Source organism: Cibotium barometz, chromosome 28 (genome assembly GCF_041138505.1).
Source record: "Cibotium barometz isolate CiBa-2024 chromosome 28, ASM4113850v1, whole genome shotgun sequence".
Lineage (NCBI taxonomy): Eukaryota > Viridiplantae > Streptophyta > Polypodiopsida > Cyatheales > Cibotiaceae > Cibotium > Cibotium barometz.
In genome coordinates this window covers 49,061,592-49,078,907 of record NC_141073.1, presented here as the reverse complement: position 1 = coordinate 49,078,907, position 17,316 = coordinate 49,061,592, and the positions used below count along the sequence as shown (strand labels likewise).

At 41.4% G+C, this 17,316-nt stretch overlaps 1 long non-coding RNA gene across 1 annotated transcript in view; it reads right to left on the bottom strand.

Moving 5' to 3' along the window:
* Positions 1-13,051: 13,051 nt before the first annotated feature.
* Positions 13,052-17,316, bottom strand: part of LOC147622885 (uncharacterized) — a 94,188-nt gene continuing 89,923 nt past the window's right edge. The window contains exon 2 of the long non-coding RNA XR_015269548.1: positions 13,052-13,555. This is a non-coding gene — a long non-coding RNA (uncharacterized LOC147622885). The remainder of the gene's footprint in view (positions 13,556-17,316) is intronic.

Here is a 17,316-nt window from a genome sequence, read left to right as displayed (position 1 = left end):
CACAATTGCAAATAGTTCTTTTTTATAAGTTGAATAATTAATTTGAACTTTGTTCAACTTTTACTTTCAAATAATTTAGATTTTTTTTGGACAAAAAATTTATTTTTTCTCTATAATTGAAATACTTTTCTAAGGTGCTTAATATGTTCTTGTTCATTTTTACTAAAGACAAATATATCATCAATGAAAACCACCACATAATTTCCTAAATATAGAAGTAGCAAGAGAATTAGCTAGACCAAAAGGCATAACTAAAAACTGAAAGTGCTCAAAAGATGTCCTAAATGTTGTTTTTGGCACATGTACAATTCTAACTTTTACTTGATGATATCCAGGCTTTAAATCTATCATATAAATAGGATTTTTTTTAAAATTATAATTGAATTTAATCCATAATAATATCTACACAAGCGCATATATATATATGCATCTTTTTTCTTCACCAATAATATTGGTGAAGTCTAGAGAGACTTACTTGGCCTAATAAAGCCTTATTCTAAATATTTAGCCTCAAAGAATAATTATCTACTTCACAAATACTTGAATCAAACTTTTCATAAAAATTAAGATACTGCATATAACACAAAACATTTGTTCTATTTCATTATCCTGATGAAGGTTTTGGATCTCAATATTACATATCAAAGGAGAAGATGATACATTGTACTCTCCTTGCAATGTAATAAATTTTCCATTATGCTCAAATATTAGTGTATTATGCAAATAGCTTCTCATAAGTGTTTTTCCTAATGAAAATAATTCAAGTGTGCATTCCTTTAGGCTTATCATTACCATTCCCAGTAAGTTCTTGTCCTTGGGACTTAGGACAATTCCCGGCTGAAGGCAAGAGAAACAAAGTTTTTCTTTAACCACTCTCTCAAAATCTTGCTTTTTTAGAAACTTACTAGGATTGGATTTTGGTTTTTTAAGAGGTTCTTCCTTTTTAAAGAAAAAATCCTTTCTTTTTTGAGAGCCAAAATTTTCTTCATGAGGCTTATATGAAAATGTTTTTATCATTTTCTTTACCATTACTATTACCCATGGTATCATCAAGATGTTTTACAAATTTTATAGCAGTTTTTTGGCTCTTTAGAGCAAACTTCCTTCTTATACTCCCTTTTTAGGCCTTTAATGAAGCCTCTTACTTTTTGAAAATTTTCTATTCCCTTAAGCTTTAAGTCAATTTCTCTATAGCAAGCTATATATTGAGTGAGATTTAAATTCTTTTGTTTCATAGAACAATTATCTGATCCCTCCCAGTTTCGGTCTTTATTTTCAAGAACATATTCCTCTAAGAATAATTCCTTAAATGAATCCCAAAAATCGGGTACTTGCCTAGCTTCTGCGAAGCTCATCCAACCACTTATAGGCTTTGCCTTAAGGATAGGGTAGCTTCAATGGGACGATTATGATTGGGCACATTTCTTAAAAGATGCAAATCTTGCCATTTTTATAAAAAAATATGGACCGTATCTCTATTTCTCTCCTTCTCTTCTCCACTAAACTTGGGTGTCTATAAGTCTTTGAATACCATACCCTGGTCTCTACTTTTGGGATCCTCTTCAACTATGGTTTCATTCAATACTTTTTCTAGAGTTTTTTCCCTTTCCTCATCAATGTTACTTTTAGATATTTCTTTTACTCCCAATCCTTCCCGTCTCATTAAGGAGATAAGAAGACCCATCATTTTCTCAAGTTTATTCTCTATATTAGAGATTTTTTCTTTCATTTCCTTCATTTCTATATCCGCATTCTCATTAAGATCTAAATCTTGCATATCTATTTCATCTTTTTTTTGTAATATGCTCTTCCATGTGGAAAGAAGGCATTGGTTTTTCCACCTTCTCCCCATTTTCACCCTTCCTACCTTGAGAAGCTATTTACTCTAACAATAAGCAAAATGGAAAGCTTCTTACAAAGCAAAAAGATGTAACACAACGACATTACTTGGTTGGGTAAATATGATTTATCTCTAATAATGTGAATTCTCCTTGTTGATATTTGCTTCAATGATTCTTCAAGGTTGTCATATACTCCACTTGCTTCATGTAGAATCTCCAAAGTATGCTCAATTTATTAGGCAAGAGGTATGCTCAATCAACTAGGCAAGAGGTATGCCTAATCTATTAAGCAATAAGTATTTGTATGGAGACGATTTGAGAAATATGAGGATTATGGAAATGAATAGAGAAGAGATTAAGGAGTAGAGATTAGAATTTTCAATGAGTAGCTAAATGGAAACATGAAAGAGATAGAACTTAGCTCTGATACCAATGTAATGCTCCTTACATCAATATCTTGAGGACTTGTAAGACTAGAACTTTGATTCTCCACCCAACCATCTCTTAAATTGACCCTAAAACACATGGTTATACAGGCATAGGTGATGCACAACCTTCCAACTTTAGCCCCTTGACCTTTCAATGGCTAGGCATGGCCCTTTCACTATCCAATGCCTCCTCAACTTCCCCTAGAAGGGGGCACCTACTTCTATGGTCTTTGGGCTTCCCTTATGCACCATATACATCCCTTTCACATTAACCTTAATGCCTATTAACCATTGTTTTAGGTAATCTAATGCTCCTTGCATCAATAGCTTGAGGACTTATAAGGAACTTTGATTCTCCACCCAACCATCTCCCAAATGGACCCTAAACACATGGTTATATAGGCCTAGGTGATGCATGACCTTCCAACTTCAGCCCCTTATCTAATGCCTCCTCAACTCCGCCTAGAAGTGGGCGCCTACTTTTGTGGCCTTTTGGCTTGCTTTATGCACCACCCACATCCCTTTTACATTTACCTTAATGCCTATTAACCATTGCTTTAGGTATTTCCAATTTGAAATCCCCTGAACCTTATTTATATGTAAACCTTTTACATATAAATAATCTTTTCTAGTCTTACCTTATAGTGTTTTCATATGAGGTAAAAGTTGGTTTCCATTTGAGCACCATGACTAGCCATGACTTTCCGTCAAAGATGATGGTTTTTTTTACCAATCTTGTCATCTCCCAATCTATGGAATTCTAGAAGGTAATCACCATGGCCCTCATATACTATCTTTTTACGATGTTTAGAATGGCATGCATCCAAAACGTGGTCTACAAATCGGACATGCATGCTAACACTAATTGATAAACCTGTATGGGTAATATAAAACCTTGGTATATTTAGAATGGCTTGCATCCAAAACATGGTCTAAAAATCGGACATGGATGCTAACACTAATTGATAAACCTATATGGGTAATATAAAACCTTGGTATGTTTATGTGATAAGGCAACACTTAGCATGCATATTAAACTTTAAAAATATGAAGTATATCTTCTTTGCAACATTGTACTCAAGTACTCATCACCAAGACCTAGATAGTCATGCATGGTCCATATCAATATAACCTTCTTATTATTATTTTACCTCCTTGATTTCTATGAGATCTTGACATAAGTTGCACTTTATTTCCTTACCAGAAGGCTTACATATGGTGCCATGTATACATTCATATTCTCTACAACAAGAGCAAGCATCAGATGCTGGTTAATCAGAATAGATATACACCATCTATTCCTAGCCAAAGTTACAATTACTAAAGTGCTTTGTGGAGTTCTATAATATTAGACTTGTTATGAGTTCTGCACTTGAATATGTGTTTTCTTCAAGGAATGATCAATAAATGTCTCAATATTCTTTGTAAGAATTTTATTTCCTTACAAGCCTTGGAAATGCCAATGAGTGCCATATTTTGGATAGATTACATCATTCACAAAGACATGTTGCAATAGAATGCAACCATTTAGTCATGCCTTAATAAAAATTATAATCCATACCTATAGTAGTTAGAATCATTTTTTCTTCATCTTATGTCTCAAGCATGGTATTACATTTGAGAAATATACTCTGTAGTTTTCTATGAAAGAAAGAAAGGGAAAATTTGATTTCAAATTTGTAAGAATTCAAAAATGATATATATACCTACCCTAAAAAGTAGAAAGAAACTAGTGTTGTGGACCGTCGTCCATACATTGACTGCTGCAAGTTAAGGTTTAAGAGGCACATTTTTAACTTAGATGTTTTTACTCCTTCATATTAAAACATCTAATGGTGGACTTTATATCCTTACCTCCTTCTCTAATATATTTGATTTAGGATGGGAATTAAGATAACATCTCCTATAATGGCTCCTCGAGCATCTGAGACATTATCCTTTCTCCATTCCTTGTAAGTCTCTAGAGACACATTTCCACCCTGTAGATTGTGCAAGTTCAATTAAATTCAATTGCACTTGAAAATACTATTCAATTATTGTTGAGTCTTCATATGTGCAAAGAATATACAAGATCCATACTTATTCAATTACAAAAAATGTGTCATTAAGAACGTATTGATAATTGATACTCTTTAAAATCTAATAATTTCGTATCAACCTCCCCACCATATTTACATACATGGACCTCCGAGTTTTTTCGTAGTCTCTTAGTGGAGTACTTATATTGTGAACAAGGTAAGGGGATCTTGCCAAGTTTGAGTCCCACACACATGTTCTCAATTTGATTTGAAAGGACTATTGGCATTCTCCCTTTTTAATAGATCATTGAGAGGATTTGTCCACCCTTTTATAGTGTACCACTATTATGGTCAACTCTATGATTATGATTAGCTGCTAAAAAGGATAGTAATTACATGCCTTAGTATTAGCCTCAAGGCTCGCCTTGAATATAGAGTCCTACAATTATTTTATTCTTTTATAAAAACTTTGGTTAAGTCTGTAGATAATGTCAAAATATAGCCTCGATGTTGGGCCAACATAGTATTATATATTGTATTGGGGATTTTGCATATGATCAATGCATAGGCCTTACGCATGCCCTACATATATGGCCCTATGCATAGAGCATGTGCATAGAACTAGTATGCTATATGCATACGGTCAAATGCTTAAAGCTTATGCATGAGGCTATGTGCATAAGACCTTATGTAAAGATCCTTACACACATGATGCTATGCATTATGCATAGGGCTATGCATAAAGCCTTATGCATAGAGCCTTACATAAATTGCTCCTGAAAATGGTTATATGTATAGGCACTATGCATGATGTATAAGGCCTTATACATAGCTCTTATGCACAACAACCCTATCCATGATGCATGAGGCCTTAGACATAGGTCTTATGCACAACAATCCTTATCCATTATGCATATTACCTACCCATAGTTATGCATAACAATCCTTATCCATTATGTATAGGCTGTATGCACAACCACCCTTATCCATTATGTAGGTAACCTATGTTGAGTTGATCTTAATTACTTCTTGTACTAAAAACTTAACCTTACCAATACATGCTCGGCTACAAGCCTACCTCCTACAAACCCTCACATCATTATTGATCTGAACTTAATTACTTCTTAATAATCATACCCTTAATATCTTACCTATCCTTTAATATTAAGACATTTACCTTTGCAAATCGATAGACATCTTCAGTAACCCTTTAGCTTTGCAATTGATAGACATCTTATCCAACCTCATATTGTTTTTGTATCTGTATTAGTCTTCTTTCATACCCCAAGTGCCCTGAGAACTAGATGGCATCAATCACCATTAGCAATCTCTCTCATAACACACCTTGTGATATGGTAACAATGAGTATTTTATTTTTCTTGGACGGCATGCGAAGCAGAAGATCAAAGCTACATGATCACATAAGGTAAAAAAGCATATTCTTCTCTTTTCAATCTAGACACAATTTAGTAGTATACATGAGGTATGGAGTAGTCAGATGGTTGTTATTAAGTTTGTGGTGTAAATTTTCCATTATGATTTGCTATCGTGAAGAGAAGAATAAATAAGATGGTCACCTACCATATCCCACCAATACTAACATTAGGAGTTTTGGAGAATACAAAGTGTGGCGAAGAACTGGAATTACCGTAAGAACTTGGTTTGCTAATTAATTATGTTTGGAATATATACATATACAATGGGTAGATAGAAAATTTGGCCTTGGGCTCTGATTTTAGTACCTTGTTGCTCACTAAAATTAATATCCGGAACCCCTACTTGAGTACTATGGCACTTGATAGTATGGAGCCTTGAGGGTCGTTAAAATAAAATCTAGGTTGGTTTGGCCAAAATCTGTGGAAATTGTAAGCGCTCTTCTGGTTTGTTTTAAAGAGAGAGAGAGAGTGTGTGTGTGTGTGCATGCAGGAAGCAAGAATTCTAGAGGAAAACAATGTGCTTAAACTGAAGGTAAGAAGTTATGGTGGTTATGTATTAATTGGAGTAACTAGTTATGTATTAATTGGAGTAACTAGATGGATATATAAGGAGGTGTATATGGGGTGCAGCTAGCGGAGGCTCCTGCATTTATTAGGATGAACGTTCCCTCGCGAGCTTTCATGTGCACTGATCAGAGTACCATCCAAGAGTGTGATCCGAGTAACAACTCGTCCTCCACGCACTCTAGAGTAGCAGCAGCAGCAGCTCCGTCGTCCTCCACGCACTCTAGAGTAGCAGCAGCAGCAGCTGCTCCGGCCAGCTCGCGTGGGCGGCGGAGGGGAGCTCCGGAATCTGCAGGCCAAGAGGAGGATTCTTTGCGGCTTGGGTACGTCTAATTCTGAGATATTGGGTACACATATTCTCAATAATATATTGTATCGTGCTTCCTACCCAATATTCTCATGCGATTTAATGGCAGCAGGCTAGAGCTGTTTCCCAGTTATAATACAGAGGAGTAACAATACGATGATGATGCGCTGCGCTCATGACAGACGTTGGGCAGCGAGATCTGCAAGAGTGTGTTACCACATTATTATCCCACCACCAAAGCAAAGCTTCTTCTTCTTGTTGTAGATATAAACAGGCTTTCCAGTATTCTTCTTGCAGCAGGAGGATCTCTATATTACTGCCACCTTGTGATGACTGTTACTATAAAGGATACACAGTAAATGCCTGCCTTCCTCTTCTCTCTCTCTCTCTTCTTCTTTTTTTCCTCCTTTCTTTTTTTTGTGATGGACATAAACGTAAAAACTAGAAAACTATGGTCTCTTTTTTCAGTACCTACATTAGCTTCGCATTTATTTCTTTGTGTGTGTGTGTGTTTTTTTTTTTTGGGTTGGTGAAGTGTGATAATGAGCTACAAAACGGAAGTTCATATAACCAAGAATAAAGACGAAGGTGTTTCTATTTTGATAGCACTGTAGTGTAATTAACAATAATGAATTTTGTAAGTGAGGATTCATAAACTAGGTGATGTGTTTTTCTCATAAATCTCTAAGGATCACTGAATTCAAATATTGATCAATGTGCCATGCCATCTTTAGCGGAGAGAACCCATGAAAGTAATCCAAGAATAATCTTCAATCCAATCAAGAATGCGAGCCAAATTAGACTTTAATGTTTAAATTTGTGTTTTGGGCTAGAGGGTATCATGTGCGTTCAAGGGGTATTTAAAAAACCCCCTTACACTTGCATACTTTTATGAATAAAATAACCCCTTTTTCTTCATAAACTTACATTTTTTTTTTCAAAACTTGTTTTAAAAACCTATCATGTAAATGTAATTATGTAATTTTTTAAATTAATATACCCCTCTTGAAAAACTCATGTGTTACACTTACATAGTTTTAGGTGAACCCCCCGAGGTTTTGGGACTTATGTATAACAAATGGAAAATTTACCGTACGAAAACTTTGAGCTTTGATCTTTAAATCTCCATGTGACTTCTTGGAGTTAAAATGTATTTATATGCCTTTAAATTTAGAGAGAGAGAGAGAGAGAGAGAGAGAGAGAGAGAGAGAGAGAGAAATACTATTGTCATCTTCTTGCATGAATGTCTTTATATGAGACAAGAGCTATTGCATTAGCTCCTAGACAACCCTTACTATCATATATAGATCTAGAAGACATATATTTGGGCAACATCTCAAACTCACCTCAAAGCACACAAAACGATAGTCATGTTCTTCTATAGAAGATTCTGGGGGGGAGGGAGAGTGTAACATACCCATTGTAAATAACAATGTACTTGCTTCAGAGTTGAAAAATATAACTTAGTTTGTCATTTTCACGACCAGAAAAACTTCTATTTTTGAAAAATGAGCCATTTTTGCTTAGAAATTTGTAATTTTAAATCTAAATTTGGAATCTACGCGTAATTTTACGCTTAAAATAGTCTTTTTTGAACAAAAAACGGGCACCCGGAATGGGTTTAATTAAGCTTTTAAGCCTTTAATCTGCGAACTTCCGACCTAAAATAGTAACTATCCAGGCGTCTAATCAACGAATGGAACACGCCCCCATGGTCACACGGGGCAAGGCCGGACATTTTCGTCAGAAAAAAATTTTTGACCCCCCCGGGACGGCGGGCGGCCGGCGTGGGCCCCACCACGAGCGCCGCCCGTGAAAAAAACCGACAATCCACCCGGGACACCCAAGCGTGTACACGACCTAGACGCACCCTCCAGCACACCCCTACACGTACCTCTTCCTCCCAGAACCCTCTATCCACAGGTGTCGCGCTCTCTCTCTCTTGGGGACACCTCCACCCCCATGTGTCACACTTTCTCTCTCCTCGAGACACCTCCACCCCCAGGTGTCTCACGCCCACACTCTCTCCCGGACACCTACACCACCCAGGTGTCACCTCCCCGCACCCGGACACCTACACCACCCAGGTGTCACCTCCCCGCACCCGGGCGTCCACCCTCCAGCACCTATAAAAGGACCCTCCCAGCCCCCTTCTCCAGACAAGCTCCCAGCAAAGCCCTACGCGCAAGCTCTCCCTCAAGCTTTAGGACATGTCCTACACTCCCCCCCCCCCCCCCCCCCCGTGTGAATAGACTTAAAGTGTGCCTCTCCTCCAACCCTTGCCTTACTCTTCCTTAGGCCTCCCTAGACGTACACTCTTCTCAAGAGCTCTCCAGGCTAAGGATACCCTCTCAATTCCCCCCCCCCATATGCGGCGACTTAAACTTAGGCTAAGAGGTCGTTCCTACCCATAAGCCCAACTAGTTTTTCCTACCACAAAAACGGACTCCGTTTTTGAATCCGTTTGAACCAGTAGAATTCTCTCTTTTCTCTCCACGCTCCCAACCTCTTATATTCACCTCGTTTCCTCTCTATCCTCTTAAAACTCTAGTGCTCCTATGGCGCCGAAACGCCGCCGAATTGAAGAACCACGCGCCGCCCAAGGAGGGAATGAAGCGAATCGTGTCCCTGCAATCGACTTCGCCCCTCTTGAAGCGAATAGACACGAAAACGATAACCAGGTTGGTCATTTAACAAGTTTTAAGTAAAATTCTCTCTTATGAAGCTTAATACAAAGATTCGAAATAATAGGAAAAAGAACCAGGGTTAAACCCCTAGTATAGATGGCCTAAAGTACCTTATGGTTACTCTTAAGTAAAGTTATAGGAAAACAATCTTGCTTTTGAATCATTGTCTTTCCGAAACGATGGTTTTGAGTGAATTCATTGAATAAAGGCTATGTTTCTTTTTATTGGATATACTGCTGGTTCATTTAACAAGTTTTAAGTAAAATTCTCTCTTATGAAGCTTAATACAAAGATTCGAAATAATAGGAAAAAGAACCAGGGTTAAACCCCTAGTATAGATGGCCTAAAGTACCTTATGGTTACTCTTAAGTAAAGTTATAGGAAAACAATCTTGCTTTTGAATCATTGTCTTTCCGAAACGATGGTTTTGAGTGAATTCATTGAATAAAGGCTATGTTTCTTTTTATTGGATATACTGCTGGTTTATTGCTAACATGCAGGTACAGCTTCTCCCCCCCTTAGCTAACTCCGTGCTTGCCTTTGTAGCCGGGCGGAGGATATAGCGAGGCCAGGAGTCGGCCCAGGGCAATCCCCTCCTATGCCACTGGGAATTGGATTTCACCACCAGGGTGATGTATATATGCTGCCTAGTTCTGTGGGTCCAGGCTAGTGCGGTGACTTAACCCCCACCTCATGAGGAGACATCCCCTCTGAAGGGCGAGAGGGTTTGGTACAAGCGGCAGTACCTGAGGGGGTGGTGACAGGACGGCTTGGCCCTCATCGGCTGTGGCTGACGACGAGGGGAGACGGTCCGTGAGGTTTACCCAGCTGGTTGAGGCTGGAAGTGAAAAGATGCAGGGGGGAAGAGAGCTTGAGCTCTTGCAAGCACACACACACACTCACAAAACCCTAATAGAGAACACACAAGGTGAGAGGCTGAAAATCTTCTTCTTCTCTACTCAACACTCAACACTCAACACTCAACACACCATATACAAGATAAGAGTACACATAATATGAAAGGTACTCAACTTGACAAGAATAACTTCCATGCTTGAAGGTTTAGATTAACAAAATTTCTGATATGGGAAAACGCTACTGGTGAAGGTGAACATAAGGAGACACCAGAGATACCTGAGATTAATCCAATTGCTACATATGTAAAAGAATACAAGGATTGGAATGAAGGAGCAAGGAAAGTCATGTATTGGCTTTCTATTAGCATACAGGACAGCTTTGAGTTTAGCATTTTCTTCCATCAGTGTATAAGAATTCCTTAGCTTTTAGCTCTATTGTTAGCTTTTCCCTCTCCGCTTCTAGCCCAAGCCTGTAGTAGGAAGCTTCATAGTCTTTTTTGACATTCACAAGCATTTCATTATTTGCCATTTCATGGATTGTCTATATTCTTTGCAGCTCAATCAGCTCTTCATGTACTCTTTTGTAGGCAGCTCTTACAGAATTATAAAAGAAATACTGATTTTGGGGCAGTAGCGACTGCTTTTGTATAGTATCATACACTGTCTTTATGAATTGCCTTGCTAGTTGGTTTCCATGATATTGAGATTATGTTACCTTCAACTTGGCTTCTAGAAAGGCGAGGTCCCTTGATAGAGATTCAATCTTCTAGCTATTGTCTCCCTATCACAAGAAGTTTTAGACAAATTCTCACTTTGCAGATTACAACATCATGAGCTTCTGTGGGGGAGGCACGGCATACCTAGCTAGGTGCGGTTGGGGACACGAGATTGCCGGTCTTAGGTGGAGGACCGGTAGTCCCCTGTCCCTAACCACACCTAGCTAGGTATGTGGTGCCTCCCTCCCCACGGAAGCTCATGATGTTGACCACTATAGGGGGGGGAAAGGGAAAAGGAACCCCTTTCCCATAAGGGAAAATGTCCAAAACTTCTTGTATATGGGCATGGGCCGTGAAGGTTTTGGATTTGGAGCCGACTACTTGGTGGCAACTTTCATGCGGAAGCCACAATTCCCACCAAGGAGTCAAGCAGCAAATGGCCCACAGAGCCAGCACCACCAAGTTCTTCTTCAAGCCCACAAAAGGAAGATGAGACCAAAAGATATGAAGGGGGGGGATCGGGGATCCCCTGCCCCCATCCGCACCTAGCTAGGTGCGCGTGCCTCCCCGCGCAGAAGCTCATGATGTTGTCATAATCCGAAAAGTGGAAATTTGTCTAAAACTTCTTAATTTATTCTAAGCTCTCTTTTGACTTGCTTCGCTTCCTCATTGCTATCCTTGAATACAATGTCCTTGGCAATTCTATATTCCCCCCTATCAATGCTTAGAGGTTTATGGCTTGCTTGCAACCTCTTTGGGATTTCTCGTTCCACCCTGAAAACATCCGGTAATCGATCTATTGTCCCAATACCATAATATGCAAGTCTGGTGAGCGAAAGCATGCCACCTAAGTAGAGTTCCATGGAGAGAAATCCAACCCCTCATCCTTTCTTGATGGGTGCTTAGCTGCTTATCCCAATAACTTTAATCTTCCTTTAATCCCCTTTTAGTGTGTAGATCATAGTAATCTAGATCCTCAAGAGAGCACGAACGGGGAAGGTTTCAGACCTCAAATTTTAGCCAAGCAGGCACACATGCATCCCCCAGGTTTACCCTTTCTTGATGAAGAGCAGATAGTGAATGCTAGTGTTGGTGGGTGGCCTCCCTGGTTAGGTTTGTTTGTCGAAAGGTTACTTGCAGTGTAGCAATTGGTTTTAAGCGCCTCCCCTAGATCATATAGGTGCTGAAGAGAAGTAGCAGAAAAGTGAGTGGTAGGACTTTGTTCTAGCTTAAAGGCTAAATCCAGGAGATGCACCTTTAGAACATCTCATTACAAGAATTCTGAAATGAGATACTCTCTAGGCTACCCACCGTGGCTTCTACATCTCATTACAAGATGTCCAATCAGTAAAAACAACCTTCCAATGATTTGTTATGAAGTTGCTCAGATGAAGTTAAGATCTCTGCCATAAACTGTTCGTGTTAAGGGGAGTTGGCGTATTATGTTAGTTCCCAATTTAGAAGAACCGTGTTTTCCAGTTTTTGCTTGATCGAGGCTCTTAAAAATGTTATGTCCTAGCCGACTTGCTTTGTGGGTTAACTTTCATGTTTCCTTTAACTCTTGTGCTCTCTATCCTTCAGTCCTTGGCACCCACCACTAGAATGATTGGCAGTCCATGTGTTGATTAGTTCAACCATACCTTGTCTAATTAAAGGACTTCATATCATTGTTGTTGATTTTTAGTGAATTTTGAGGCTTTATTAAAATTTTATGTACATGAGATAAGAATCTAAGCTAAGGTTTGTTATATCTTATTAATTATTTATAGATGTAGAGGAATTTGTGAGACATTGCCAATGCACAAAAATTCCAAGCAATCAAGACAATGTCATTAAGACCAATGATGGCCACACGAGCTTTTGCTGATTGGGGAAGTGATTTTGTTGGACCAATCAAACTCCCTACTAAGAATGCACATGAACAATATATCATAGTTGACACATTATTTGATCGAGTGGATACAAGCAAAACCAACAAAGTGTAACAATGCTAGGAGAATGACAAAGTCTTTGCTTGAGAATATGTTTATGAGATACTTGTGTAATAGAGTTAATTAGTTATAGGGACACTCATTTCCTTAATGAGGTAATTGGGTTCGTGACATCTGAGTTCATGACTATGCACAAGAAATCCATCCTCAAGCTAATGGCGAAGCGAAAAGAACAAACTAAACTCTATGCACAATCTTGACAAAAATTTGTGAGAAATCAACGGATTAAGAAAACAAGGCTTCCATCAATCATACTACATAATTAGTATGTGCTGCTAGTCAGATCAAAACAATGGATAATTCTCAAATGAAGGAACTTTGTGTCGGAGGTCAGATATGAGAACCACATGAGTAGGACGATTTACCGGATCAGTAAATGCCCAGGGATGTTGATTCCTTAGCGCGACAGCAAGCTCACCAACTGCTTGACGGTTTTCAAAGTTGAAGATATTTGTGTTATTAGCCAGTGGTGCTGCACAACCTTGAGATGCAAGAATGGTATTCAGCAAAGCCTGCTTCGAGTGTTGCGGATTGGCGCCTTGTGCATTAGCCAAAACATCATCGTGCCAGAACACAATAAGAATGGGATCCTCGACACCAGCATGCTTTAAAGCCTTGTAAAAGTCTTTTCTCATTTCTCCATTAATGCCAAAAACATTCAACTGCTCTTCCAGCGCGGAACGACAAAGGCATCTCAGGAGATGACCCATCTGTAGGGTAGAAAAAGTCACAGCTGCATAAATATATATAAATGTAGTGTGATTTCTCACATATAAATTAATCCCTTGAGAAAAAAAAGTAAGTGCATTCATACACATGCGTACACACCAGAACGTATTTTCTCTTAAGCATGGCCTCTGTATCTGTATGTCTGTATGCGCATAGATACCCGCATACAAATCATTCTGAAAATCAATATGATTAATGAGCAGATTGACTCTTCGAAATTCCAGCATGTATGTCCATCCAACCACACTCCAACAACACTCCTTCCACTGTGCACAGATAGCACAATACTTGTAGGTTGTGACGGCCGCTTCATCACCGGTGGATTAGAGCCATCATCACCCCCCACAGGAGACGACTGCCCCGCCACTTTAGTTTCTCTATCTTACAGCACCCCATGAGAGAGATACTGAGATGAGAAGATTACACCAGTCTTATGCTAGTTGTAGATATTATACACTTTTGTTGTACCTCAGTAGGAGTATTTTCCTTTCATAGCTGTTTAGGACTGTTTTAGGACTTTTTTAGTCCTTTTTGTCTTACTTTTGATGAGACACCATCAGCTGTGTACTATGTTTTGGTCTCATAGGCCACTGTGGACATTAATCTCTCTCTCTCTCTCTCTCTCTCTCTCTCTCTCTCTCTCTAACATCGCTTGGCTGTTCTTCGCTGTTCTGCGTCCCATCCTGCTGCCTGTCCCCCTTTTCCCACCCACCCTTGCTCTGGCCACTGTGGACATTAATCTCTCTCTCTCTCTCTCTCTCTCTCTCTCTCTCTCTCTCTCTAACATCGCTTGGCTGTTCTTCGCTGTTCTGCGTCCCATCCTGCTGCCTGTCCCCCTTTTCCCACCCACCCTTGCTCTGGCCACTGTGGACATTAATCTCTCTCTCTCTCTCTCTCTCTCTCTCTCTAACATCGCTTGGCTGTTCTTCGCTGTTCTGCGTCCCATCCTGCTGCCTGTCCCCCTTTTCCCACCCACCCTTGCTCTGGCCACTGTGGACATTAATCTCTCTCTCTCTCTCTCTCTAACATCGCTTGGCTGTTCTTCGCTGTTCTGCGTCCCATCCTGCTGCCTGTCCCCCTTTTCCCACCCACCCACTATGTTTTGGTCTCATAGGCCACTGTGGACATTAATCTCTCTCTCTCTCTCTCTCTCTCTCTCTCTCTCTCTCTCTCTCTCTCTAACATCGCTTGGCTGTTCTTCGCTGTTCTGCGTCCCATCCTGCTGCCTGTCCCCCTTTTCCCACCCACCCTTGCTCTGGCCACTGTGGACATTAATCTCTCTCTCTCTCTCTCTCTCTCTCTCTCTCTCTCTCTCTCTATAACATCGCTTGGCTGTTCTTCGCTGTTCTGCGTCCCATCCTGCTGCCTGTCCCCCTTTTCCCACCCACCCTTGCTCTGGCCACTGTGGACATTAATCTCTCTCTCTCTCTCTCTCTCCGCTCTGCCCGCCATTTCGCCTGTGCCAGTTCGCCGCTCTGCCCCCGCCATTTAGCCTGGGCCCCCTTTCCTCGCCTGTGCCAGTTCGCCGCTCTGCCCCCCCCATTTCGCCATTGCCAGTTCGCCGCTCTGCCCGCCATTTCGCCATTGCGAGTTCCCCGCTCTGCCCCCGCCATTTCGCCTGTGCCAGTTCGCCAGTCTCGCCAGTTCGCCGCTCTGCCCCCGCCATTTAGCCTGGGCCCGCTTTCCCCAACCACCCTTGCTCAGGCCCCCAAGGCAGCAACATAACTCTCTCTCTCTCTCTCTCCTCCCTGCCTGTGGGAAGGACTGCAGAGTGATTTGGAGGAATGGCCCCGAGTCTCCAAGAGAAACTCGAGGCCCTCGAGATGGCAATGAAGGCATTAATCAAGGAGAACAAGAAGACATCTAATTCCAACCTCAATGAGGTGGAAAACAAACTACACAAGCACATCATAGCTCTCGAAGCACGGGTCACGAACCTCGAACAAGAGAACACGGCACTCAAGGAAGAGGTGAGTGCTTTGAAAGTGGAAATGGTAGCCATCAAGAATGCTGAGAAGGAAGAAGGGGAGATCAATGACAACACTCTCACGGCCATCAAAGAAGAGATCTCCAAGGAGATCACAAAGGACATGGAGGGAAAGCTCGAAGCCAAGCAGTCAGGATGGGTCGAGGTGGTGAAGAAGAACATCCGCAAAGAAGTGAGGGAGGAAACTCAAAGGGAAGAAAACCAAATCATTCACACCACCATTGAGGAGGAGAAGATGAGGCATGCCCGCCGCCTCAACATTCGAGTCACAGGTATAGCTGAGACACCCGACTCCACTCCGGAGAAAGATGGACAGCTTCTATGCATGAAGCTCGGCTACAAGGAAGAGCACCCTCTCCCCTTCACCAAAGCATGGAGAGCCGGGAAAGACTCAACACGCAAGCGAGCCCTCATCCTACAGTTTGCAGGAGAGACGGAGAGGGTCACCTTCATGAGGAAGAGGGTCATACTACGGGGTTTAGAGGGAGCTCCTATTTTCTTGGATGATGATCTCACGAGGATGCAGCTTGAGCATAGGAGAACTTGCATGCCACGAGTCTTACACGCGAGGAGAGAAGGCAAGAAGGCCTTCTATCGAGATGGTCGGGTCATCATTGATGGCCGGCCCATGGATTAGCGGTTTGGGGCCTATGGGACACAGACCAGGCCACTGACAGAGATACACATAGCAGTATGGAACTGTAATGGTTCACTATGGGTGCAGCCTGGACGACTGGAGCATGTTATGGTGGGGAGAGACATCATACTTCTGACAGAGACACATCAGAGCCCAGAGAGAGGGCTACCTCGAGTAGAGGGATTCCAGTGGGAGTCAGCATACAGGAGGACCACACGCCAGGGTACCTCAAGAGGGTCGGGGGGAGTAGCAGTCCTATTCAGACGGGAGCTACAGGGGAGACTGAGAGTGGTAGCACAGGATCCAGAGGCCAGATACATGTGGATCAGCTTACAGCTCTCACAGGACAGGGTTATATACATAGCTCTATGTTACTTTTCTCCATCAGGATCCTCCTATGTCATTACAGAGGACATGCCACAGGAGGAGGAGATAACAGCCTCGCCATACACTTGTCTGTCAGAGGAGATTATGCATTATTCTACACTAGGGGAAGTATTTCTTACGGGCGACTTCAATGCCCACACACAGAGCAGACAGTGTGAGGTGTATGACTATGATGACATGGAGATCCTCCACCCTGTGGATCCAGAGGAGATAGGGGCTAGTCGGGCATCAGAGGACACTGGACCAGACAGAGGACATTATGGGGATCACTTACTAGAGTTGGGAGCCAGGCATCGTCTCGTTATTTATAACGGGATGCTACAGTGGCCGGGATCAGGAGGGCTGACATGCTTCCCACATGGGGGTCATACACGGACCGGAGGCACGGTGGTAGACTACATTATGGGGTCTTTGGAGGCATCACAGCTTGTCACCTCATTCTCCATTCCACCTCGTCCTATTGGGGCAGATCATACATACTTGGCATTTTCACTAGCCGGATCACCAGTATCACCAGCCCCCCACATACCGACGCCATACACTACCATCTACTTCACACATGACATGGCAGACATATACACTAGCAGAGTAGAGGATGGGCTCCTACTCATGGATCCCCTGGCATCTATGGATACCATTACAACCCAGCTCGCATCACTGACCATGTATTCACTTTGAGATGTATGATTGATCAGGCCAGAGTGAGGAAGAGAAAGCTCTATTGCTGCTTT